The 27,540-nt window shown below is 48.9% G+C and overlaps 1 long non-coding RNA gene across 1 annotated transcript; it reads left to right on the top strand.

Annotated features, from left to right (window-relative positions):
• The first annotated feature begins 507 nt into the window (after window positions 1-507).
• On the top strand, window positions 508-7,087 carry LOC101690618. The gene is made up of 3 exons (XR_198943.3): window positions 508-972; window positions 2,848-2,912; window positions 6,955-7,087. It is a non-coding gene; the product is annotated as an uncharacterized LOC101690618 (long non-coding RNA).
• Window positions 7,088-27,540: the final 20,453 nt, after the last annotated feature.

Raw genomic sequence — 27,540 nt, 5'->3', positions numbered from 1 at the left:
ACAGCTCTGGAAATAGTGAAGTTTCCAGAACAGTTCCTGTCCTGGAGGGTTTGGACAGCCCCCCTGGAGAATGCCTGGAGGCTTCCTTGCTTTGTGGCCTTCTGGGAGCCAGAAAGCTCCCCGGGATCTCCAGCTCCAGGGCATATCTGACCTAGGCAGTTAGATCCAGTTCTGGAGCTGATAGAGTTAGAGGGATCCTGGGAAGTCCATGCAGAAACCCAGGTGAAGCAAAATACAGAAATGCCCACCATTCCAAAGAAACGGATGTCCACCCCAGATTCTGAGGACCCACTTTTTTTTTTTTTAAAGATTTTATTTATTTATTTGACAGAGAGAGATCACAAGTAGGCAGAGAGGCAGGCAGAGAGAGAGAGAGGAGGAAGCAGGTTCCCCGCTGAGCAGAGAGCCCCATGTGATGCGGGACTCGATCCCAGGACCCCGAGATCATGACCCGAGCGGAAGGCAGCGGCTTAACCCACTGAGCCACCCAGGCACCCTGAGGACCCACTTTTGAGGCGTTTTCCACTTGTCTGTTTTTGCATCTGTCAAATGGTCCCCTGGAGTGGGCTCATCAACACTTCCACTGTCCTTTCCCAAACAGGGAATTGTGGGAGGGGATTCTCCGGCGGGATTGGCTGCCCCCACCATACAGACTCAGGGCTAAACGACAGACATGATGGAGAGTGTCCCCCACCCCACATGCCAGTTCCCACCCAATCTGGAGATAAGAACACTGCGGCCTGCAGCTAGCCTCCCCTCCCTGAGTCCGGTACAAACCCCGCCCAGACCCGCTGGGGCTGACACCAGGGTGCCAGTCTTGTCGTTTCCAGAGGATGGCCTGAGAAAGTGGGAGTCGGCTCTGTGCATGCTGGGAGGAGCTCCCTTTAGCCTTCTTTTCTTCGGGTCGCTGTCCCGCGGACCTTCAGCATCAAGATTTGCCACGGCCGCCCGACTTGCGCAGTGCCCGCGCGGGTAGGTCCAGACGCCGGCCGGCCTGGAGAAGGCGGAGCGGCGGGGCGGGAGTCAGAACCTGCGGGCGGCAGCTCCGCGCTGCCTTGACTCGCGGCCAGGCCTGGCGCGGCGGCGGCTGTGGAATGTGTGAGCGCCATGTGTCACCGCCCCAGACTGTGGGAAAACGCTGCTCTGCTCACCTCCCAGCAGCTGCCCCGCGCCCGCCCGGCCAGCGGGGAAACAGGAGCCGCCCGCCGCCCAGGCTGGGCGCATTTCCCCCGATCGCCTCGGGGCCCTGGAAGGGCCTTTCCCTGGAGGGGAGCCGAGGACGATCTAGTCTCCGTCGGCTCCACCCGTCTACCCGCGGGGGATGGAGAAGCCCTCTAGGCGCAGACCCTACTCAGAGAAGGGCCTGGGGAGCGGGCGGGGCCTGTGGCTGGAGGGGAGGTGCGGAGATGCTCCCCACCGCGGGTGTCTGAGGGGCGCATCTTTCTGGTCCTTCACCAGGCGCCCCGATGTTGGGCCCAATGACCTGAGAGCTCTGAGCAGGAAACCCCACTGTGCCTACTTCCCCCACATCAAAAACAGCTTCTTCCAGGGCCAGGAAGGGGATCTGGGGGTCCTTCATTTTCTCAGAGACCCACAACTCCAGCCAAGTGCCTGGTTTAAGTGGGAATCAGGTGGGCCTCAGAAATCCCCTAGACTGAAGCCTTTTAAGCCCAACCATGCTGGGGGAACCTATCCAAGGTCAGCCTGCTGGGTAGCTCCAGAGTGACTTCTAAAAGCCCAGTGTAGGGGCTCGTGGGTGGCTCAGTTGGTTAAATGCCTTGGGCTCAGGTCATGATCCGGGAGTCCTGGGATCCAGTCCTACATCAGGCTTCTTGCTCCACGGGGAATGTACTTCTCCCTCTCCTTCCACTCATGCTGTCTCTTGCTATCTCTCTCTTTCAAAATATTAAATCTTAAAAAAAAAAAAAAAAAAAAAAAAGGCCCAGTCTAGTGCTCCTTCTGCTACACTGTGACAACCCCCTTCTAGGCATCACTTTCCTCAGCCTGAGGCCTGAGGCCCCTCATTGAGTTCCCAGCCCTACTAGAAGGAGCTGAGAGGGAGGCACACGTGGAGGGGGGTGGGGGTAAACCAGGCATCCTGGGACTCCAGCAGCTTAGCCTCAACTCAGCCTCCTGCAGCCAGAGGTCCTACTCCTGCCACCCCAGCTGGTGTGCCTCGGGGTGCCCTGTTCTACAGGCCTGTGATCCTGGTTAGCGAGCCCCTCCACTGCATCTCCACGCTGGATGGGAACTTCACTTTTGCTTGTCCTTCAGTGTTTCATTCTGAGGCCGGGGGGCACCCCCTCCCCGGAATGCCAGAAACACTTGATCTCTGGTCTTTCTAAGGTCTTCCTAGTGCTTAGAGCTCATGATCGTCTTCTCCCTTCTAGATTTCTTAAGGATAGACTATGTTGTCCTCCTCTCTGTAGCGCCCAAACAATAGTTTGGGGGTTCAGCTTATGATATCTGCTCTGTCTGTCAGCTGAACGCACTAGCAAATCAGTGCTTTTCAAATGCGTCTGCCACTGGCTCCAACGTTACTCACCAGGTGTGCGACCTTGGGCAAGATATTTACCCTCCTTAAAGTCTCAGTTTTCTCACTTATAAAATCGAGATAACCTCAACTGGCATTGGGTCTGGAGGGACTTGTGGAGTGAGTGGTTGGCACACAGCAGGTGAATATACGAAATTGGGCTCAGCTTGCATATAAAATTTGTCCATAAATGACAAGTACTTTCAATGGCTGTTTGCTATGATACACCTGTCTCTTTGGCAGCTAGACTGCTGGTTAGGGGAAATTCCTGGTTATTAGTGTGACCCATCCTCTGTGTGCTTGCCCCTTCCCAGTGCCCTCCCTGGGGCCATGGTGACAAAGCCAAGATGGGACATAGAGAAGAACGCATCTGGGGGAGGTAAGTGTGAGCCACTGGAGGCATGCCATGGCCTAAAAGACTTCTGTCCCCTCAGGATCGCTGCTCCTCCTCCATCAGTGACCTTTTGCCAGCTAAGCATGTCTTGAGCCTTTGCTGTGTGCAGTGCTTTGTGCTGGGCTTTGGGCGGCACAGACCTCACATTCCTTATTGGAGGAACAGAATGGGCACTGAGAGGGGGAAATGACAGAGTACTCAGGATAGAGTTTCATTAATTTAGTGCTATAGCACATGAGGGGCAGGTGACAAGTGACACAAGGCTGGGAGCGAGGAGAGAGCAGGGACAGTGTGTGTTATTAGTCAGCTGGGGCTGCCATCGAAAAATGCCACACACGGGTGGCTTAAACAACAGAGGCTGATTTTTCTCACACTTCCTTCTGGAGGCCAGGAAGTCCCAGATCTAGGTCATGGTTCATTGGTTTTTTTGGTGGGAGCTCTCCTCTTGGCTTATAGCCGCTACCTTCTCGCTGTGTCCTCGTATGGCCGGGATGGCAGAGAGCAAAAAGAGGGAGAGGGAGATGGCTCTCAAATGTCTTTTCTTGTAAGGACACTAATGCCATCAGATTAGAGTGGTACCGTTATAACCTCATGTAACCGTAATTACTTCCTGAAAGGGCCTATCTCTAAACACACCTCACATTGGGGGAGTCAGGGTGCCAACATATGAACTTTGGGGGGACACACTTCAGTTCGTAGCAGTGGATAGGCGAGCAGAAGGAATGCCTGGGGAAGGGAAGAGCTTGGGCACAGGTGCAAAGACAGGGGTGAGTGAGCAGTGAGGAGCCCAACGTGGCAGGTACCACAGACATGTGCCAGCTGGAAAGTAAGTTTGAGAAGCTTGGGGGTGTGGCCGGATGATGGAGAGTTTTGAAGGCTGAGTTTGTGCACAGAATGCCTGGAAATAGGAGCTGGAGAAGGTATGCGTATGGAGTAGTAAACACGTGTGAAAAGACAACGGTTACAAGAGGCTTTAAAAGCTTCTCACGGGGAAACGTTCTAGGAAACCTCACCCTCGTTTTCACATGAAGACACTGCGGCTGAGAAAGGTCAAGGACCAGACTAAGGTCACCAGTAGGTCAGTGGAACCCCAGGCTCAGATATGTGCCTGGCTGGCTCCAGTAGAGGACCCGCCTTCCATTGTCCACCTTGGCATCAGGGCACCGGGTAGGGACAGGGGTCCAAGGGCGGGGTCCACATGCTGGTCTGGAGACTGGTGATCAGAGGGAGGAGAGAGCAGAGGCAAAAAGCTGCTGACCCTGTAGCAGTGATGTAGCAGTCCCTCACGTGGCCGGGGCAGGCAGCTGTGGGGAGTGGATCTGAATTGATCTTGAGGAGTGAGCAGGATCTGGAATGAAGGGTGGGAAGAAAGAAGGGCGTTGTATATGTGTCGGGCTATTTCAGTGGCCGTTATCATAGCTGCTCGAGATGGCACTCTGAACTGTATGTTTCAGTCCATGCTTTAAATAGTAGCACACTGGAGCCGACCAAAATCCAAACAATATGACAAGACAGACAGAAACATCTGGAAGACATTAAGTGTTTGTGAGACGGGTTTTCCTGATAAGTCAAAATCCATGGCTCTGACTTCTAGGGAAACCCATCATTTTCTAGACGCAGAAACTGAGGCTTAGGAAGAATACCAGCTGCCTAGAGTTGCACAGAGAGCAAGTGGCAGAGCTGTTTGACCCCAAGATCTATCTGGCTCTAATATCTGTCCGCTGTCCACCCCCACGACGCCAACACTGGGTCTGTTTGACACTTGGATATCAAGCCTCCACGTGGTAACTATATTTTCCAAACCCCAAATAGGGACACATGGTTGGACAAGTGTGAAGGCACTTCTGGGGACATGAGACTAGAATGTTTTAAATTAAGACCATCCTAGCAAATCCAGGACATCTGGTCATCAGGGATATCCAGGGCCTGCCCACACCCTTGGCACGAGTCTGGCTTTTGCCATTTAATATCCTTTTCCATCGCGAACGCCCAAGATCTATTTTTTGGTTGGAGCATGTGCCACACACAAATGAGAGATGCTTAAAAAGATCAAACAGCTGGAGAGAGATTGCAAGGACATTCCTTTTAGGGCCACCTAAAAGGGGAGAGAGCAGGAGAGGGCAGGGCTGTGGCAGAGGCTCTGGACTCACCCGGGGCTCTAACTCCTCCTAGGAGTGGTGAGGCGCTGGAAGCTGAGGGCAGATTAATGCTGTCGGATTTTCACCGGTGTCAGGAATGCAGTCCCTCCTCCCCCTCGCCCTCCTCTTTTCTGGGCTCTTCCCCCTTGCTCTTCTTGAACTTCAGCCGCTCCCTTCCTGTCTCCCACTCGCATCTGCAGCTGTGCATGTGGTACCTAAGGGAGGGGGTGGCTGGCTTCTGGAGAGTGGAGACAATTTACTAGGTGCCGATAGGGCTGGCTGGAGAGCCTGCTTCTGTGAAACGGGCCCAGCCGTGGCAGGTTAGTATAGAATCGCACCGTTCTACACGGGGGTTGTACATGAAGCTGTTCTGTGAAGAATTGGGCCACATATGTTTTGGATTCGGTGGGAGTTGGGGTCAATGTCATGTTGATGCTGTTAGGATAAAATGCCAGTCTACAGAGCAGTCATCTGGGGAGGCCTAATGGCAGTAATTTGAGGTTTGTATATTCGAGGTTGCATGTTTGCCTTATTTAAGAAATGAAAAGTGGGGGCGCCTGGGTGGCTCAGTTGTTAAGCATCTGCCTTTGGGTCATGTCATGAGCTCAGGGTCTTGGGCTGGAGCCCTGTGGGCAGCTCCCTACTCAGTGGGGAGTTTGCTTCTCCCTCTCCCTCCGCCCTTTACCACCCCCCTCCCCCCCATGAAGCTTGTGTGCATGCGTGCTCTCTCTCAAATGAATAAATAAAATCTTTCAGAAAAAGATTATTCATTTGAGAGAGAGAGAGGTAGGGATAGTGAGACAGCTTGAGAGGGGAAGAGAGGGAGAAGCAGGCTTCCTGAGTAGGGAGCCCGACACAGGCCTTGATCCCAGGACCCCGGGATCACGACCTGAGCTGAAGGCAGACATTTTACTGACTGAGCCACCCAGGCAGTCCATCAAATGAATAAATAAAATCTTAAAAAAAAAAGAAGAAGAAGAAATGAAAAGTGAGGTGGGAAGTGGTGTGTGTGTGTGTGTGTGTGTGTGTGTGTGTATGTGTGTATGTATGTGGAGAGAAGTAGAAAACACATGATTGTAGAGTATGAAGGGGTTGGCCTCAACAAATGTATAGCCCATCCTCTTCACTTTATAGATGGGGATACTAAAGTCTAGACTGAGAAAGTTACTTTTCTAGGATCAATGACTAGTCAGTGGTTGTACTGGACATGGTCTCCAGGTCTTCTGGTTCAAATAGAAGGCTTCCCCTTCTCCTGTCAGGCCATGTTCTGCCATATCATACACAAGGCCCAAGACAGGAGTGGGGAGGTGGGGGAGGGGAGAGGAGAAGTGATCTCTAATGTCAGGGTTTCACAGACTAATTGGGAAGATCACGACCCCACTAGAGAACAGCTCCAGACTCCAGACAGCCCAGGGGCCTGTAGAAGTGAGATACAAGGAAGCCTTCCAGGCCCAGATGGTTGGGGAGGGGGAGGGAATGGCTGAAGGAGCCACATGCACAGCCGCCATGATGTAACATTTTCTTGAATGATACCTCTTGCTTCAACTCTTGTCTAGAGAAGGTTTGATGAATTTAATTGTACCAGTACTTTGCTTTCCCATTAAATTGCACATTGATGGCTGCTAAAACTTCTTTCTCTGCAGAGGGTTAAATGTCTGTGACAGAGAAGCTCCTGACTTCTTAGCCCAATGTGCTGAAGAAGGCCATTAACTAAGTGGTTAACAAGGCTAATTTGTCATTCCCGTGTTTTAACCTATTGTGCTTTTATAACATTTTTCTTCCACAGCATTTCAAAAGTCTCTCTGTCTAGTTTCTCTTGGAGAGAACCAATTAGCAGGCAGAGAATGAGTTATCATTAAAGTTACTCATCTAGTTTTCCTTTTTATCAGGAAACTCGGTTGAGAGCCTCTGGAAGACGGGGGTCCCGACTTACACATCTCTCCATCTCCATGGTGGCTGTCACAAGCTCCCACCCAGGTCTGGCTCAGAAGGAACTTCTGTTAGATTAAACTGATGACCAAAGCTGGTGGCATGTTCAAGTCATTCCCCCAAGCCTTGAGAGGTGCCTAGCTAGATCTATCAGCTGTGAACCCAGCATCATACTAACACTTTACATGAATTTCCACTGTAAGCAATGTCACCCGATGGCGAACGTCTTGAGGAACTGATCCGAGTCTTACCTACCTTGGAATCTTGATTCTTAGCCCAGTGCCTGGTACAAAGAAGGAGCTCAAGAAATGTTTCTTGGATTATATAGAACTGAAACACATTTTTCTATTAAAGGGCCTCTGTCCCTAAACTTAGATTACATACCGTTACAAGTAAAAGAGATTTAAAAAAATCATTTTCTCCTTTGGAGACTGTGCCATTAGCTCCTTCTTCAAGGTCAGTAATTCTGATCTGATCCCTGTTGTTCACACAAGAAGTGACAACTTGCCTGACACTTCAGAGTCCCTTTCTCTTACCTAGATTGATTTTTTAATTTTAATTTTTTAAAGCACAGACCCATCTTTCATCTATGCAGGAAAATGTATCTGGGTTGACAAGATGTTTTCTCAGTTTCCTCATCTAAGCAAGCTTTAATCAGTTTGTTTCTGCCTCGTTCTAGTCCTGAAACATTTTTTTTTTTTTTGACCCAGAGTTTATGGTAGAAATTTACATTAGGAAACTTATCTGCATCTTTCTGGGATTTTCATCTTTAGATCATTAGGATAAGCACCCCCCCACCCCATTCCTTGGATGATAACTTTATTTCAGAACATGATCTTGGGCTGCACGTTCATTCATGTGACTACCAACGGATCCAGATGAACTTTACTGGAATGTAAATACTGTAGCTGGAAGGCAAGATCAAAACCATTCCCCGTACAGAAATGTTAATCTCTCTATTGCCAAGGGGGAAACGCAGCAGTCTGACACGTAAGGCGATGTCATGCATTTTTACATTAAGTGGAATCTTGTGTCTATATCGAATGGTTGAGTTTGTTTACAAATGATAGGTAAAGTCCCAAGGTCCACAGAACCACCTGATGTTCCTGGCTGAATGTCAGTCCCACCAGAGATGTTTGGAGAAATCACTGCTCTGGCCACAGTATCAACAAGCACCATCTGATAGTATTTCATCTGCCTGAACTGGGTCACCAGAGACTAAATGAAAAGACTACATTTCCATTTCCGTGTGTGTGTGTGTGTGTGTGTGTGTGTGAGATGTGGTGATGGCCTGGTGGGTCTTGTAGGTTCATGCAAAACAACGAGAGAAAAGGTTAAGCTTAATGAACAAAGTGTAACCGATTATTATTATTATTTTTTAATGAAACAACCTCTATAGATTTCTTTTTTATTTAAAAGATTTTATTTTTTCATTAGACAGAGATCACAAATAGACACAGAGGCAGACAGAGAGAGGGGGAAGCTCTCTGCTGAGCAGAGAGCCTGATGCAGGGCTCGATCCCAGGACCCTGAGACCATGACCTGAGCCGAAGCCAGAGGCTTAACCCACTGAGCCACCCAGGCACCCTAGATTTCTTCTGTATATTATGAAATCAGTAGATATTCCATAAAGAAAGAGTAAATCTTTTCTTTCTTTTTTTTTAAAAGCTTTTATTTGTTTATTTGACACAGGCAGAGAGAGATCATAAGTAGGCAGAGAGGCAGGCAGAGAGAGAGGGGGAAGCAGGCTCCTTGCTGAGCAGAGAGCCCTAGTCATAGGACCCTGAGATCATGACCCAAGCCAAAGGCAGACGCTTAACTGACTGACCCACCCAGGCACCCCAAGAGTAAATCTTTTTTGACTTAAAAGAATGTTTGGACTTTCCCTGGGTACACTTCTGTCATTGGGTCACATTTAGATGGAGCACTTTGGGGAAGTGTGACTCTCTGTAACTGATGGCATATGGAGAGACTCAGAGTACATAATATAGCCATAATATAGGGCCTTTCGGGATTTGATAGGCTCCAGGCTGTCCCTGCACGCAGACTTGCCTACTTCTACAACCTTCAGCTCAAGACCTCTCTTAGGCCAGGCCTAAAATAGGCTGTTGGCAAAGAACAGGTATTACTCTCGGGTTAAATAAATATTTCATGCAATTTCTTTCACCTGGCCAATCACTTATTGGATCTGATTGACCTAGAACCTTCTGGTTATTAAAACACCCTTCTATCTCTACCCCTGAAGAAAGAAAAATCTATTATCTCGACCATAACAGCAACCACACACACACACACACACGCGCGCGCGCGCACACACACACGTGTGCAAGCACACTCTCTTCGAGCGTTCTGACGTGTCGGTGGAATGCCTTCACTTATTTAGGCAAATTACACAAAGTAAAAAGTTCACATCTGTTTTGAGCTCGCCTCTGGTAGCACTAGTGTTACTGGATTTTATAAAAAAGGAATTCCAGTTACAGCAAGTACATTTATAAAAGCACAACTGGGATGGATGAAATTGAAGTAAGTTCACTAGGTTAGATCAATAGTCCATCCTGGTTGCACGGTCACCTGGGGAGCCTCGGAAAAACACTGATGCCAGTGGCCAGGGTTCAGGACAATTAAGTCAGGATCTCTGGGGGTGTGGCCTGAGCATCTGTATTTTAAAAAGCACCTCCAGAAGGTTCTAACCTGCAGCCAGCGCTGCGAACCACAGAGGTAGGTAAGCATGGACTTTGTGCTATAATATGTGTTCAGTAAATTACATGGTAATGATAATTATTAAATACATTAAAAAAAATCTTGGCCTTTCTTGTAGAAATAGCTTTAGAGGGGATAAGAGATGTCCTGAAGTTTCTTTGCGTGAAATATCTTAATCTTGCAAAGGTTTGGCTTCCATTGATTGAAAACACAAATAGATCTCAACCGAGGAGCCTGTGAAGGAATGAATGGATTTCCAATCTGTGTTTTCTTGTTTACCATGGAAAATATGCAATCCAAGGGAAACACAGGTGGTCACACTGTCAGGGGCCTCTATTTTTATCATAGCAAAGGGCTCTAAGCATTCGTACGCAAGTATTTCAAGTAATACAAAAGGAAGACTAACTTTTCAAGGTTACAGGGCTTTAGGTTTCCTAGGGCAAATTCAGGTTCTTCTCTTTCAGCCCTCTGTTGAAAAATCACTTCAGATCCAATACAGACTGAATTCCAAAACAACTGAAAAACAAAGAAAGCTCACGACGGGCGCTGAAATGCAGCATTTCTCTTCACTTAGGGTCTTTTGTGTTTAGCTTTCGCAACCCTTTTGTTTTGCAAAAAAAGAAAAGAAAGAAAGAAAAAAAACCTTTCTAGGTGGGGAGAGGGAAGCCAGATCCCCGGCTGCTGGATTGGGACGCGGAGCTGGGGACGAAGACGCGGCAGGTCCCCTGGAGCAGGCGGCGCGCCCTCGCGTCCCCGGGGCCTCGGTACCCCCTCCCTGCCCGGGCGTGTGCGGACGTGTCTCGGGCGTGACCTCGGAGCAGCTGCGCCACCGCTCAGCCTCGCGGCGGGAGAAACCCGAGCTCCCAACCAAACAGCTCCATCTTTGGCAAGTCCTCTGGTATTTAAGGCGCTGCCGGTGGGGAGAGATGCCGCGTGCCTGAGCCGCTCTGGGAACTCACGAGCTCTGCTTGCCCTGGTTTTACGTTTCAGAAGCGTCTGAACATCTGCAGGGAAACCTCCCCTGGGTGGCGGGGCCTGGGCCGGGCCGGAAACAGCCAATGCATCTGCAGCGAGAGGCGGGGGTGGGGGTGGGGGAGCCTGGTGTGTCCTCAGCCTTGGGGGGGGGGGCGAGGGCGGGAGGACTGGGCGTTTCTTTTCTTCTTTCTTCTTGTCCTCTTTTCTGCAGGAATTAGGTGGTCCGCAGAGGCTGAGAATATTTCAACCCCTGCAAGACAAGCTCGGGCTCCCCAAGGCCGTGACAAGTTTTCATAATACTGAGCTGCCTCTACCAGTGTGAAGTCCGGGGGTACCAAGCTGGTGGAGACGGAAAAATGGTGGATTCTTTTCTGGGAAGAAGTTTCAAGGCCGCGTAATGGTAGCTAACATTGACTGCCCACTCTGTGTTAAGCATTTTAATACAGTGACTCATTTAGTCCTTGCAATGCCCATATGAATCCTGTGAAAAAGGGATTCTCACCATCGCTGCTTTATAGATAGAGGAAGAGAAGCAGAGAGGTTCAGCCTATAGAAGAGGCACAGAGAGGTTCAGCAACTTGCTCAGGGTCACACAGCTAGTGGCTGGTAGGGCGGAGTTTAAATTATTACCCCAGGGCCTGTGCTGGTAATCACCACTCTGCTCAACAGAGGAAAGACGCTGGAGTCTAGAATTTCCCTCCGAGCACAACAGATGTCAATAAGGTGGAGAAACTAGATCTGGAAAGTTTGGAAGTCAGGGCAAGTCAGGACCTTCCTGAATGTTCGAATTTGGTCAGAAGGAGCTGGGGACAAATAGGGTGGTGTAGCCAGCCCTCACTCGGAATGGTTTGAGAGGACATGCCACTTGGCGGCCCCACCAGGGCCTTCCCTGAGAGCCCGGGGAGGGGCCGGGTCACACCCTCACTGCGAGGGGAAGTATGCCAGGCTCTTGGAGGCCTCCTGCTCTGAAGTCCGGCAGGCTGATTTATTGACAGCCAAGGTCAGCTAAACTATCAAGGAGTCAGAAGTGGTGCCCCACCCAGGACGTCCTGGGGCGTGGAAAAAGTCCCTAGAGGATGCTCTTGGGGAGAAGGCAGGGACAAACCCAAGGTGGTAGGCCCGTTGGGCGGCTCATTTCTCGGGGTGTGGGAGAGCTAAGTGGACTGCATCCCCCCTACACAGACCACAGCAGGCTACTTCCCACTGATTTAGATGTCTCTCTAGGCTAATTCTTACTTGTGGATTTCACTACCTCTGTTCGAACAACCCCACTGGTGCCATTGTACCAGCAAAAGTACCCAGCACATTTGCCTTCAGTCAGGCAGAAAGAACCTTTCCTCCGCCACCCCCTCTCCCAGTACCTTACCCATACAGCCAAGGGCCTAACTCTGAGCAATGGGCCCAAAGTGCACCCACACCCACCTTCAAAAGACATTGATAAGAATAAATGAAACAAGATGGGATTGGGAGGGAGACAAACATAAGTGACTCTTAATCTCACAAAACAAACTGAGGGTTGCTGGGGGGAGGGTGGCTGGGAGAAGGGGGGTGGGGTTATGGACATTGGGGAGGGTATGTGCTTTGGTGAGTGCTGTGAAGTGTGTAAACCTGGCAATTCACAGACCTGTACCCCTGGGGATAAAAAAATATTATATGTTTATAAAAAATAAAAATTTTAAAAAATGGAAAAAAAGAAGACATTGATAAGGGCCCAGTGCAGTCCCAGGTCTATACTTGGGTCACCTGGACTGTATCTGGGCGTTCCCAGGCTAACCCACCCAATACGGCATTCCTTCAGATGGAGAAAGCAGCTGGGGTGGGAGGCACATGCCTTGCTTTTTGTGGGTTCCTATATGGCTCTGCCCCAACTTGCTGTGCGCCATCAGGCGAGTTACTTAACTTCCCTCTGCTTCAGTCTTGTCATCAGCGAAAACAGTGATGATGCTAGCGAACACTTTGGATTGTTGTCAGGAGAATTGGAATGAGTGAATTAATCAATGTAAAATGTCTGGCACATGGTAAGTTCTATCGGCTTTTTTTTGTTTTGCCAGAATTCTGATTATTATGCCACTCTGCGCAGCTCACTTTGCCTCTCTGAATCTCATTGTCTTCCTGGGCAAGACTGGTGCAATCCTATCTGTTTTATAGGATGCTTGTGAGAATTAAATAGTGTTAATGACTATTGTAAAGTTTGCAGTAGGTGGCTATTCTTTATGTGTTCCTTTAGCCTAGTTTATCTGTTGGGGGGATGACTGGATTTTCAACTCTGAACAAGTTTCTTGTAAGAGCTTCAAAATAGTGACCATAGCCAGCGAGGGTGCTTGGACACCGGGCTTCGACATCAGCCACATCCCTTTTCCCAGCTGTAAAATGGTATGATAATAACCACCCCTAGGAATCTCAAGGACATTACGAGGGAAAAATATACAATAATACACAAAGCACTTTGAGCTCCTCTGAAGAGAGACGCGCGTAAATGGAAGGTGGTGTTAGAAGGTGGAGTAATCACGGGTTTCTCTCCCCTCTTTTTATTTAATTAGGAGAAAACCAGTCATTAGGAAGCCTGGTCTTGTTAAAGCCGTGGCCTGGGAAATTGTTCTCTTGGCACCTAATCAGGACTTGTGACATGGCAAGTTTCTGCAAAATGTGGGCAGCAGGGGACCTTCCCCCAGGCTCAGTGACAGGTCTGCAGAGGGTGAGGAATGCACCGTCTGAGGGCCGTGGCGTGAGGTGACTGATGCAGTGCTGGCTGGAGGACTGCCTGGTCTCCTGCCTCCAAGGAGGCCCCCTCTCCCACGTCAGCAAGCAGACTGTCCTGCTCCGGCGTCTCACAAACCGGGGTGCCTGAAGCCACCTTACGTGTGTGTTTCAGCCCACCGCATGCCTGGATCCATGGTTTTCCACCATGGATCCTGTTGGCCCTGCTGGGGTGACCTCAGGGCTCTGAAAGCACCTTCCATTTGAGCTTTTCTCTCTAATTCAGTACCCGGAAGAAGGAATCTGCTTGCTCGCCTTAAAAATGGGTCACAGCAGGGTCAGCGCTGGGGTCCTACACTTGCCTCGCCATGTGCCTCGGTTCTGCAAGCAGCCCCCAGCTGGAAAGGCTCCCTCCTCTCTGCAAGTCCCAACCTGCCTGTTCTCCTGAATTCTCCCGAAAGACTGCCTCTGCCAGGAGGCCTCCCACAGTCTGTCCAGGTATCCTTGTCCTCTTCCTCTTCTGGACTCTCTTCCATGTGGTGTGGCGTGTCTGTTAGTCCCTGGCTCTGGGCTAGTGGAAGGAATTAGGGAAAATAAGTTAGGGAAGAGAAGGAGGCCCACCCAGATGTCACAGCCAGAATTACTAGCAGAATTAATTGTGCTGATTTCCCCTGGCACCACTGACAAAGCCAGCAGGAGGCTTTCTGGAAAACCCTGAGATGAGCAGTGCTTGTCAAAATTATGTATTATTTCAAACATACAGAAAATCCTGTAATAGATGCACACAGTTCCACCCACTCAGATTGCCAGATGTTAACGTTTTACTCCTATATTCTTTAAAAGAAGTGAAACTTCTAGATACAGCTGAGCTGAGGCCCTCCCTCTGACTTGGGGTCACCGCTTTCCCTCCCTCTCTGGGGTCACCGCTTCCCTTTATCTTTTCATTAGGGGCCTTTTACCTGCATCTACAGATGGGTTTAGGTGACTGGTAAACCTCTAGGTTGTAATCCACAAAGTGTAAAATTTTCCTCGCACACAGCATAGCTACTCAGGAAATCCTCTTGACTCAACCTTCCCCCCTAGTCTCCACCAGCACGAGCACCGGCCCGAGCTGTCATTGCCTTGCACTTGGACCTTTTGCTTCCCTACGACAGCCAGAGACATTTTAGAATCTTATTTGGATCATGTTACCCCCAGCTCACATCCCACTAATGGCTCCTGATTGACTGCTGAGTAAAATTTGAAGTCCTCCTGGCCCCCACAAGGCCCTATGTGTTATCTGTCCCCCCACCCCTCCGCCCCAGCCCCCTGGCCGCCTCCCCACTGAGGCTGCCTCCCTCTTCCTCTCTCTGGTCTAGCCACGCTGGATGAGCTTGCTTTTGCTCAGATGCCCCAGCATGGCCTTGCCCTGTGTCTTCACGGGCCGCTATGCTCTTCCTCCACGTGGTCACTGGGCCGACCTCTCACGAGCTGCAGTTCTTTGCTCACATTTCACTTCTCAGAGAGGACAGCCTGGCACACACCCTATTTCAAAATGCGGCCTCTTCCGTGCTGATCTCTCTCTTACCCCGCTGGAATCGCTCTTTTCCCATAGTGCTCATTTTCTAGCAAATTGTATATTCACTTATTACATTTATTACTTCTTGCCCATCTTTTCCTGCTAGAATGTGAGCTCCATGAGAGTAGGACTTCCTGTCTATTTTTGCTCCCTAGTGTTTCCTTGATCCCTGCAAATGGTGCCCAGTGCGGCGGTGCCCCATAGTTGTTAAATGACTAAATGAATGAATGATTGAAGGAATAGAAGAGTGAATATGAGCATTTCATGCTGGAGAGGGTCCGGAACTTCCATCAGATTTTCAAAAGTGTCTGTGACATTAAAAAAAAAAAAGAGAGAGAGAGAGAGAGAGCGAGAGAGAGAAAGAAAGAAAGAAAAATGGGATAGGAACCATTGACATAGTAAATCATCAACAAGTTTACTGGAAACTTTTGCTTGCCAGGTAGTCTGTCTGAGGAAGCAGAAGGTCACAAGAAAGTCATTCTCCTTCTCTGACTCGTGTCTCCCCGGAGAGCTGCTGTGGTAACTGCCAGGACCTCCTTACCCAGGACTGGCCAGACTGAGGCAGGGAGCCAAGGATGCCTGGATGGAGAGTGTGGGCAGGAGCTCTGGCAGGGGGCCGGTTCCAGAGAAGCTGTAACTGTCTTTTCTTCTTCCGTGTCTGGGGGCAGAGGCCGAATGTGGCCAAAGCTTCCTGAGCTTCCTTGGGTGAGCTAGGCAAGGTGCCCAGACCAACGGGAGCTGTTCCCTGCCTTGTAGGCTCTGAGCCTAGGCAAGGAGTGAGCCTGGGAACTCTCGTAAGAGCCCCAGTGAGGGGAAACGAGACATTGGCCTTTGATGCAGAGAGATGTAATACGTAAGTCGATGGGGGGGTGGGGGGCACCTGGAAAGCAAAAAGATACCAAAGGCCATCTGGAGGTGATAGTGGGAGTGAATTGGAGGTGAGTCAGCCAGCTCTCAAGGTAGTTAAAAGACAAGTGGGTAATTGTGGGTGCAGCTGGCGGGGCACACACAGAAAATGAGGAACAAGTGGTTAATTGGGCCCACAAGCCCAGGATCCCGCCTGTAATTAGCAAATTGCAGGGCTTTGATATTTGCTTTGGTAACAACTTATGTAGTAAATTGCAGGGAGGAAAACTGCACCCCTAGCCTGGGAGGTGACCCTATGTCTATATTCCCTAAGCCATTTTCTCACCACCACTTATGGACAGTGCACACATGAACTGAACCCCAGCATTGAGGGGAGGGATGCTCGTGCCTGTCTGTAGGCTGACTATGGCCTGTGATACTTTTCATGTTCCCCTTGACCTCTCATTTAAGTTTTTGCCAATTCGGGGCTGAAGTTGAGGCCTCGTCCTCCAGTGTGGGCCCCCACTATTCACACATTGTTTCCTTGCATCTGTGTTTACCTTTGCAAGCTTCTGAGAAAGTCTAACTCAAGTGAAGACCAGAAGCATAGGAAAATTGTTTGGGGATTGTCATGGTAAAAACCTTATAAATCGCCATAGATGCAGAGAGACTGGTGAGGACACATAGGGAAGGAGCACTAGATGAAAGTGTCAGGAGACCCTGGTTTGAATTTGGATTTTCAACCAACTCTTCATTGGGTCTTGTCCAGCTACTTAAAGACTTGTACATCATCTTTGTTATTTATGGGTCTGTTTTTATTGACCTGTTTTTCTCTTGGTTGTGGGTGAACATTTTCTTGCTTCTTTATATGTCTAATAATTTTTTTATTACATGGTAGACGTTGTGTAGCTATATTGTTAAGTATCTGGACTTTGCTGTCTTCTTTTAAAGAGTGTTAGACTTTGTTTTGGCAGGCGATTCATGTACTCATGAAATAGTTTGATCCCTTTGAGTCTTGTCTTTAAGCTTTGCTATGCGGGGTTTAGAGTAACCTTTACTGCAAGAATGGTTCAGCCACTTTACTCAAGGGGGACTCCTCTTGGCTCTGTACTGAATGCTCCAGGTGTCACTAAGGACTTTCCACTTTGGCTGGTTGGTGCACAGCCACATCCACCCCTTGTGAGAACCTTGGGTTGTCCAGCTTACAACTCTTTGGTCATTTCTTTTGCCTGGTCTTGTGGAATTTCACATTATACACACATGGCCTAATACTCAAAGGACTCAAGAGGCTATCTTCAGATATATGATGTTCTTTTTCTGTGTATCTCTCCTCCTTTTTAGAAGTATTATCCTCAATTCCTGGCTCCCTCAGCTTCTCCGGTCTCTGGCCTCTGTCTCCTCTCTTTAGAGAAGTTGCCAGACTGTGCTTGTGATTTCCAGTTGGAAATTACCTCCCAGCATAAACCAGGGTTATTTTAAGGCTCAGTTCTTGATCCTTTCTCTTGGGAATCAGAGTTTCATACTGCCTATTTCCTGATGTCCTAAACTGGTTGTAATTCTATCACAACTAGAAGTTGAAGCCTTCTTGAGTTAATAAAACTGCAGTTCCCCCAAAGTGTAGAAACAGAGCATACCAATATTTGCTTTAAGAGTTAGTTGTGATAACTAAAATATGTAATAGATCACAAAGCATATACCATGATGCATGAATAAGCAATGAAGCATAAAATAAGAGCAGTTAGTGAGTGCTCATTTTATCCTCCTTTTCACTGGACACCAAGAGAGTACATGGATTTAGTATTTTCATGAAATTGTAGAATTTTAGAGCAGCAAGGCATTTACTTAAAGGAAGAGGAGTTGGTCCAAATGCCTCATTTTGTGGATGAGCAGACAGGTTTAGTGAGGAGATGTGATTTTCCCAAGACTTCATGGTCAATTAGTAGAAGAAAGATTGGAACTCAGGTGTCCCAGCTTCTAGCCTATGAGGCATCCATTCATTCAGCTCTTTTATGGAATATTTACTAAGTTCAGATACCAAAATAACTGCTGTATTGCCTCTATATAATGTTCTGGTTTGCAGAAATATTTAAAAATTGATTTTGGAACTTGATGGTAGATTCAACAAATCAGCATATAATTTTGGGCTTCTCAGGAGTGGACGGATCTGAATGGTGTTAATTGGAGCAGCCTCCGTTGTCCAATGCAGAAATGCAAAATGCTTCCAGCATTTGGGTCCCACAGGATAATCCATTATGTGCAGACATCTGAACATGTCAGGTTATTATTGTGGTTTAATGGCTCTGTCAGTCATGGGTATAAAGCAACTAAGGATTTACTCTGTGTGCAGCCATTCCAGAGACTCGATGCAGAAATGGATGATAAAACTTTACAGAAAGTGATCAGCATGTTGCAAGATGTTAAAAAAAAAAAAAAAAAGGCAACATGTAGGGTGTCAGGAGGCCTGCGTTCTAGACCCATTTTGTTATTTCTCTTCTCTGGGTCTAGATTTTTCCTAACTCTAAACTAAGTGCAATAGACTGGATGGCCTACCATGTCCGTTGTAGGTTGGAGAATCTTTACATCTGGAGCTCTATGTCAAGCTATCCCTAGTGACATGTGCGTGAAACTTGGGAGTCATTGTCGGTAGGAGCGGAGTGCAGAGGCTGTGGAAAGGCATTCTAAACCAAAGGGGCAACACGAATCAAGGGGATGACCCAGGGATATGGCTAAAATGGAATTTGTGATCTGATCCTCAGTTGGAACATAGAGAGGAATTTGAGGGCCCAGGAGCAAATGTCCTGGGACCCTTGTGTGAGAAACTCTGTACTAAGAGTTAGAAGCTGTCCCTTGATTTGTCCACTTAACATCAGAGATTGCAAACACAAGTGTAAATACTGTAGAGATTTCAATAATGAGTAGAATTGAGCAGGAGATGGATATTCTCTCTCTTTCCTTAAGATAACCACTGACACAGAGACAGGAAATTTCAAAATCTTACATTGAACTCTTCTCCTGGAACAATGCTCAGAGTTTTGGAGGCTCTGGTTTGCAAAACAGCAGTGAATGGGGAGAGGGGTTGGTAATAAGGACATGCTGACTAGGAGGAGATCCTCGACACTTTGACTACCAGGCTCAGGGATTGGAAAGACTCCGTAGCTTGTGAGAGTGATTGCAACTTCATGGGCAAAAGACTTATATGTTCAGCTCTGTGTTTCAGCTTTCTCTGGTTATGGCACGGAGGGCGGGCCAGACGGGGTTTGGGTGGGCCTGGCTGGGACACTGGCACCAGAGCCCAGGTGACAAAGGACGAAGGACAAAAGAGAGTGAAGACCCTGACAGAGAGTGACTGATGGAAGGATGCCGAGAATGAAGAACAACTGAGACCTGTCTGCTGACTGACATGGAGTGGGGAGGCCACATTGCTTCCAGGTGTTCAGGCCACGTGAGGGAGAACGTGGTGACTCCAGAATCACCTTGGAGCCTGAGCAACGGCACACAGGGGTTTGGGAAGTAGACGAAACTGGGTGTTCATTTAATTCATTCTGAATGGCTTCCATGATAATAGAAGGTTGAGGGCACCTATTTCTTGGAGTTTTGTAAGGACTGGTCGATTGGTATATATGGAAGCTTCTAGAATGAATTAGGACATGGTTCTCACTTAATGTCAATTTCATCCATCCAATTATTTATGAAATCTATGCCAGTTTGGAAGGAAATGATTAGTCCATTTGGGGCCATAATCAAACATTTCCAATTCATTGTGAGTAAAGAGATTATGGCTGAGCTGTCTCTGTGGGGTCAGGCCATTGCTGGTCACAGGGCTAGGCCTCAGTTCAAGGCCAAAAGGTTGTTTCCAGCAGGGTCAGGTCCCTCTCTTTCCCTTCCTTTCATAACCAACCCTACTGCAGGCTACTTCTAAGTCTCTAATGTAGTAAATGAGAAAGAAAGAAGAAAAGGAGGAAGGAAGAAAAGAAGGAACAAAGGAAGAAAAAAGAGAAAGAGTGAAAGGAAAAGAGAAAAAGAAGAAGAAACAGAAAGGAAAAGAGAAAGAGGAAGAAAGAGAAAGAAAGAAGAGAGAAAGAGAAAGAAAATGAAAGAGAGAAAGAAGGGAGAAAAAAAGAGAAAGAGAGAAAGAAAGAAAGAAAAAGAGAAAAAAGCAAACAAGCATTAAATTCATGAATTTATTTTCTGTTGGCGTCTTCTGAGGACACACTTGTGCCAGGCTCTGGTCCGCAGATGTGTCAGGGACTGTGTCATTCTCTTCTCGGGCTGGGCAATAGCTCAGGATTGGTGCCCACAGGGTGGCCTTGTCTGGGGAGAGGCAGGCTCTGTGGACAGGGCCCCGTGGAACTTCACCTCAGCGGCAGATCTTCCATGTGTGAGTGACCCCAGGCCCTCTTTCTGAGGCTCCTGCTTGATTTGCACTTTGCGCAAATCAGCCAAATCCTTCCCACTGGCCTCCTCCCTGTTTCTCAGTTCCATGGGACCAGCGTCCTGGAGCAGGTGAAACCCTTCTCTCAATTCGTTAGTCGCGACTTGTGGCACCAAGTTCAGGGCTGTCAGCCAGCCGAGTACAGCGGGAAGTGGAGAGCCCTGTCCGGAGAGCCCGGATTTAGCAGGAGCATTGTCAGCAGAGCAGAGATGGTAGCCAGCCAGCTGTCTCCTCTCCCAGCCTCCTCACTGTCCATGCCTTACGTCCCACACAGCCTGGCAAAGGAGGAGCAGCCACGGCCACAGAGTCAGAGGGAGCCTGCAGGCTCTGACTTCCTCTCTTTGCTTAGAATCCAAGCTGAATGTTGCACTTTTCTACACCGACCGTTGAGGGGCTGGCTCTAAGTCCTCCGTCTGGGTGTGCTTGTGACTGCTTTAGGGAGAAATGCATTCCAAAGCTGGGTCATAAAAAGCCACATACCTTCCACCTTTTGCACCAGAGACTTACCCCACTGAGCCCAGCCTTCCGTGGCCACTGTGAGCCTGGCATGTGAGCAAAGCTATCTCAGATCCTTCAGACCAACCCACCTGCCGGCTGCATGCCTCCTAGGAGCTGTGGCTGGAGCCCTGGGGAACGGACTCGCTCAGCCAGGCCGCCGTGAACTCCCGACCTGCAAAAATCATGACCTACAGTGAAATGGTAGCTTTAACCCACTAGATTTGGGGATGGTTTGATATACAGCAATAGAGAACCAGAATACTGGACGTAAATGGATGAGCTTGATGGCTTTTGATGCATTGAGGCTGATTTCATGTGATTTACCCCATCCATCTGCTCCTGACCATGAGAAGTCCCTTTTGCTTAAAACTTGGATCAAGTTACCTTTCAAATGAACCAAAACTTCACCTGGGTTCATGGACAGCTCCAAACCCCAGTAGAGCATTTCAAGCCTCCGGAGTCTGGTTCGGCTGTCGGTAAACGTCCACATCCAGCCACCCACCCCACGTATTCCGACACAACGGCTGCAGGCTACCTCCATCCAGATGATTTGCAAAAATTGTCACGAATTGCCAGTGTGGCCGCAAAAGCCATTTTCTGTGGTTTGGGTTAAACAGCATAGAGACAACGTGCTACCAGCATTTCCACATTCAGAAACCGTGTCTTCCTATGTCTTGGCTTGCACCTACCTTCACATGGCAAATACAGGATTTTCACGTGGCTGGTTCTCTTCCCTGTTACCACTGTTTGTGTCCTTATTTCTCAGGCAGAGCTGGGGCGGAGGCATTTTTAAATGAATAGGAAGTCAATGAGAACCACGAGGGACCAAATCATCAGCCTGTGTTTCACCCTTGACTGCGGGAAGGTTCCCTGTTTCCCGCGTTGGGGTGTGTGTGTGGGAGCTGGGGGCGGCATGTCACGGCATGCTTGTGTCGCTTTGCTCTCAGGTACTGGGGGAACAAGCGTGGACGGGGAGTCAGAAGGGCGTGGCTTCAGACCTGGGCTCTACCTGCTCGCTGTGTCACCTCGGATGAGTTAGTTAATGTCTTTGAGCCTTAGTCTCCTCATTAGTCAAAAGGATATATTTTTAACCAGTTTCATGGGAAATAGGAGGCTCTTAGTTTGGGTTTGGCCAGAGGCAGACCCTGGGCCAAGGATGTGAGTGTACGTAGCCTATTTTGGAGGAGGAGAAAACACAGGGAGAGGTTTGGGCAGGGACATAGGGAAGGGAGGGCAACCGGGAAAGGGCTTCTTCTCTAGCTAGCTATCACTGGGGGTACCTGCAGCTTAATTCCCACAGAGACAGTGCTCGAATAGTCCTGGGGAAACGGAGATGGTTCCTCTCCCTCACTCATCTGCCAAAGGATTAAATAAAGATGTTGTTTGTGACCAGAAAACAAGAAGGAAGAGCTATATGTATTTGTAGAGTACTGAGAAGACAGTTTCTAGATGTGTTTCCAAAGTCAAGTTTCTGAGAAACCTGCAAAGGAGGGAGATTTGATCCAGGAGACCCGGAGTCCCATTTATGAACACTACACTCTGACTTTGGAAATTACTGCAACCTCGCTGAGCCTCAGTTCGCTCACTTGAGACATGCAGATGACAGCCTATCCTGTCTTGCTCATGGGGCTTCAAGCTGGAAGTGAGCACCATGATGGAATCAGAAAGTTTATGTATTTGCAGATGCTCAGCACTTCCCTGTAGAGTGACTAAGAGCCTCAGCCAACAAGCACCGTGGAATCCCGTACATTCAGGTCATCTTGCTGAGTCAATGGGAGGTCAGCCCCGTGGGGATATCCAGCATCTCTTCACACAACTCTAACACCATGTAGGAGAGTCACTGGATCTGGACAACTGATAAACCAACTGTGGTTCCCCCTGGGACCTGAGAATGCAACGTTCTCTTCTGAAGGTCTCCAAGGGGCAAGGTTCCTCTCCAGAGACTCAGAGAAGATTATATACTAACAAAAATGAAATATCCAAGTCATCAGAACTCTTCTATCCCAAGGGTCTGTAATGACCCTTGTCTCCTCCTGTGGCCGCCCTTCTACACTGCTTCTGTGGCCTGGCTCAGCTGCCTGGAAACCTGGCTGCTGATGTCACCTTCCCTCCAAGCAGGGTACTGTGGTCCTATTTATTACTTTAGGGTCGTGCATTAGCTGGGCTTGCTGCTGCTGACCTCCACTGTGGTCTCAACTCAGAGTCAAGACTCTGGACCCGGCCTCTCCCCTCTGCCTTTTCCAGAATCAGATCTATAGATGTAAGGTCTGGGGAGTTGGGGCGACATGACTTGGGCTTGAATAGATTTCTGTATACCTAAGTCGTCTCTTTGGGGAGGGCTCTAGAGGTTGACTGCTAAAGGACCAAGAGAGAACATTTACATGAGTCTTCTGTAGCATGTTACCAGCCTTCCAGTTTAGTGGTTTTCCAACCTCAGCATGCAAAAGAATCTAGAGCACCTGTTCAGTTGTGGTTTCTGCGTCCTGGCCCCCGGAGTTTCTGATTCCTCACACCACAAGAATGGAGGTTTTTCAGTATGCTGCTGGCTTACTTCTGATACCTGTGCATTATACTTCCTACATCTACTGCTGAAACTGGGGTCCTTTGAGTTAAAGAGATAGTCCTGCGAAGCCAGGAATATGTATCAAAAACTTATAGACACTGAGAATGTGATATGTTCAAAATAACTTCAGCTTCCGTGTTTTGCCTCAGGGTACTGTTGTTGGCTGAGGGATCGTTGTTTAAACTGAAACGAGGTTGAGGGGTGCCTGGGTGGCTCAGTGGGTTAAACTGAAACGAGGTTGGGGGTGGTTTTCATTTTCTGATGTTTGGGTGTTGGTGAAGTAGAAAATGACCTGAGCTCTTAGACAGCTTTGCAAACATGATCTCTTCTGTTCTCCTGATGTTCAGGAAAAGTGAGATACAGAAAATATTATACCTATTTTATTTATTTATGTATTTAGTTTATCAGTCTACTTATCTATCTATGTATAGCATAGTATTTTACTGATACTCAATAAATCATACTCATGGGTTGCATGGAGTACTCACAAACACTGTGATACCAGATTCTTTAAATCTCTCGTTCTTTATTCCCTCATAGATACCAATAAAGCAACTGAGGAAAAAAAAAATCAATGGAAAAGGAGGAAAAACTATGAATATTGCCATCTTCTTCTTTAATTCCAGGATCCGTAATATGCATTTCTTTTTTTTTTTTTTTAAGATTTTGTTTATTTATTTGATAGAGATCACAAGCAGGCAGAGAGGCAGGTGGAGGGTGGGGGGAAACAGACTCCCTGCTGAGCAGAGAGCCTTATGCGGGGGCGTGATCCCAGGACCATGGGATCATGACCTGAGTGAGCCGAAGGCAGAGGCTTAACTAGCTGAGCCACCCAGGTGCCCCTTAATATGCATTTCTTAAGGAAGTTCTAAGCATTCTGAAATCAATACCAAATTTTCCTTTATTATTTAATGCAACCTACTATACCCCATTTTATAGAAGGACAACTTGGCCAAGTTCCTTGGTTTAAAATAACCCCCCAGACTGTGCATTAGTTTACCATGTCAATGCATTGGGCCGTGCTCCCTTAGTTCACCTTCACAGAAACTGCTGCAGGTGATATCATGGTGTCCGTTACACTGGGGAGGGAATCCAGGTTTGCGGGGCTCAGAGGACCCACTCCAGGTCTCAGAGTGGATCTGTGAAGGACCCAGGACCAGGCTTGCTGCTCTGGCTCCTGCTCTCACCCTCTTTTCCATACCTCCCACGGCCTCTCGAGAGACAGCGGCAGGAAGGAGACTGCAACCAAGGGACCCTGATTGCTGGGGAGGCAAATGGTTTTTCCAGGCCCGTGGACACCTCTGCTTCCAAGATTTAAGATCTCTCATGACAAGTTGCTAGATCCGCCCATCACATCACCTCCCAAGCAGGGAGAAATGAAAAGAAACCAACTCCTGATGATCCCTTTAGGACTTCCTGGGCAAAAGAAGGACAGATAGCAACTTAATTTAAAAGAAATGGAAGAAAAAATGGGAGATAAAAGTGACAAACGGACACGAATGTGTTTCCACAGACATGGCCTCTTGACTGCATAGCTGCCTTCTGTCAGCTCTGGCTGTGTCTGGCACCTTTGTCTCACCCCCTCCAGGGCACCCAGGGAGGTGAGGCGGTGAGCATGGACAGCTGCTGGAATTTATGGGACCATTGCGGCCCGTCTTCCCACCCTCGTGGTCGGAAGGGGAAGCATGATCCATTTCCTCCTGGGTAAACATTTTCACAGGAAGCATTTATCAGATGTCAGCAGGGGCAGTGGAGGGGTCTGGGATCTGTCAGACAGGATCTGCTTCACTCCTCTCCCAGGCAAAGGCCACAGGTTTTCTGCTCCTTCCCACCTCCTCTGTCTCGTGTCCCAGCCTCTCTCTATCTGCTGAGCCAAGGGAGACGAGGACCAACCCCCAAACTCCCAAGTCTGCTCCATCCCTTTTAATAAGCAAGGTTTCTGTCAGTCTGGGCACCTGTAAAGGACCTGATTGCCCAGATCCTTCCAGAAGAAATCCTGATAAGGAAATGTCTGGAAAAGCCTCAAGCAAGGAAAGCCCCTTTCCTCCTCTTGTGCTGGACTCTGCTGGTCTTGGAGCCTGAAACCATCCCCTCTATTCTGGGGCCGGGGGAGGGGGGAGAAACCAGTGACTCACACTTGACTCTTTTCAGGCTGGGGAAGGCTGGCAGGGCAGGACAGCTGTCCCGGGGAGCCCCTTCTGGATTTTCAGGCTGTACTCCACTCTTCCTACTAATGCAGAGGAAAGCCCCTTCCCGCTACATGCCTGCTTTTCCGTCTCAGTGCCACAACCTGTCATCCTTTCTTTGAGAAGCACGATGAGTTAGGCATCCTCGAGGGACTGGATCTCATCTCTGCTGCCTGTCAACTGGACAGCCTGGGGCAAGTTGCTTGGTCTCCCCGGGCCCAGTTCCCAATTCTGTCATTTCTTTTTACGCATTTCCTGGGCACCGTCTCTGTCTCGTGTGAAGAGGCCCTGTGCTGTGTGGATAGATTTGCTGTGAGGATTAGAGCAGATGTTCCAGTAAAGCACTTAGCAGCCTGGCAGAGAATCAGTACTCCTGGTTCTTGGTGAATGCAGTCACTGTCAGTGCCCTTACTCCCCTGGGTGTCTCTGAAGAGTCGAATCCCAAAGGCTGTTTTAGCCTTCCATGACTCTGACCCTCTCAGGCTACCACACAGGCCCTCTTGCCTCTTGCCCTTTCAACGGGTCAGGGCCGCTGTCTTCCCAAACTTGTGTGTGGGGCCGCAGCCCGCTCCCACACTCACTCCCTCTGTACGTCCATCCTTCGACAAAGAGGCAGCAGCTCATGCTGGGGGTGTCAGTGGGGCGTACACAACCAGCTGCAACTATCTCAAAGATTGAGAGAAATGAGACTCTGGGAGAGCCAGAGTAGTAGTCCTTCAGGGGAAGAAGATGTTATTTCTGCTTGGGATCTGAAGAAAGGCTCAGGAAGTCTTCATGGAGGAGGTAGCACTGGGGCTGGGCTTTGAAGAACGGGGAAGATTCTTTGGGTCCTGTGGAAGTGGGAAAAAGGGCCATGCATGAGCTGTGCGGCCTGTTGCCAAGATGGAGGAAACCCTTTAGGCCAAGAAGGTGCAGCCCTTGGTTTCTGGGCTGTCAGTTAATTCTGTGGACATTTTAAAGTTTCCACAAAACTGTCAATAATGCTCATGGACCCTTTTGTCACATCCCATATGTTGTTTGAATTTTGTAAAAACAGGATGGATCAAACAGAGCAAGATTGGTCATGCTCATTTTCTGGATGAGGAAATCGTGACCCAGAGATTTGTCCGAGTCCATGAAGGTGGCCAGTGGGGATGTGGTCTCTCGGTTCCAAGTCTAGAGCACGTTCTGCAGTATAAGCTGCTACCCCATTCTTCTCCAGTCCCACCCCCAGGCTGGTCAAGTCGGGCTTTGGAGCCAGAAGGGCTTCGAGCTCTTCCCTCAGCCTCGGCTGTTGCTTCATGAAGGAAGGTCCCTTGCTCTTTTCCAATGGCCTCAAATCTTCTATAAGCATTTCATACTCAGAGGAACCTTCCTAGACCCTAGGTCTGATCCTTCCATGCCCTTGCTTACAGACCTTCAGTAGCTTTCCTGCCTCTGAAAGGCCAGACCTAAACTGCTTCACTTGCTCTTCTCCGTCCTTTGGGACCCACCTCGCCCTTTCAGCTTCTGCAGTCTCTTTCCTTGCCGGCCTCCCATGGGCTTCTTGTGTGTGAGACCCCGAATATCTTGCCGTTCCCCAAACATTCCAGACTCTCCCCTCACTGTTCTGGGCCCACGTGGGCTCTGAAGCCAGATTTCCTGGGTTTAAAACTCAGACCCACCACTTACGTAGCTGTAGACCCACAGCTAACGTTGCTGGGCCTCATGTTCATTGTCTGTAAAATGGGGATAATAACAGAACCCATCTTGTGAGGTTGATGGGGAGACTCATGGGCTTAGTACATGTAATATTGCGCTCAAGGCCTGGTACATATTAGGTGCTTAGTCAATGCTGTCGCTGTTTGAGGTGCAGGACAACTCTCCCTGCCTGAAAATTTCCTGGGCGAGGCAAGTTCTGTCAGTTCCCTTCTCCTGTGGCCGTTCAGGGAAGCCTGCCCTCGCTGCCTGAGGTGGGTGCCTCTCACCCTCTCTGCTGTGCTCACGGCTGCCCCAGGCACCTGTCTCCGGCACTCTTCACACTGTTGTTACCTGTCTCGTTGCCTTCTCACCATGGTTCAAGCTCCTTGAGGGCCAGGTTTTGTCATTTTTGAGAGCCAGGGCCGTGTGTGG

Source organism: Mustela putorius, unplaced genomic scaffold (genome assembly GCF_011764305.1).
Source record: "Mustela putorius furo isolate JIRA1106 unplaced genomic scaffold, ASM1176430v1.1 tig00003834_pilon_pilon_pilon, whole genome shotgun sequence".
NCBI lineage: Eukaryota > Metazoa > Chordata > Mammalia > Carnivora > Mustelidae > Mustela > Mustela putorius.
The sequence above is the reverse complement of the archived record's forward strand: the minus strand, read 5'-3'. Positions and strand labels throughout refer to the sequence as shown.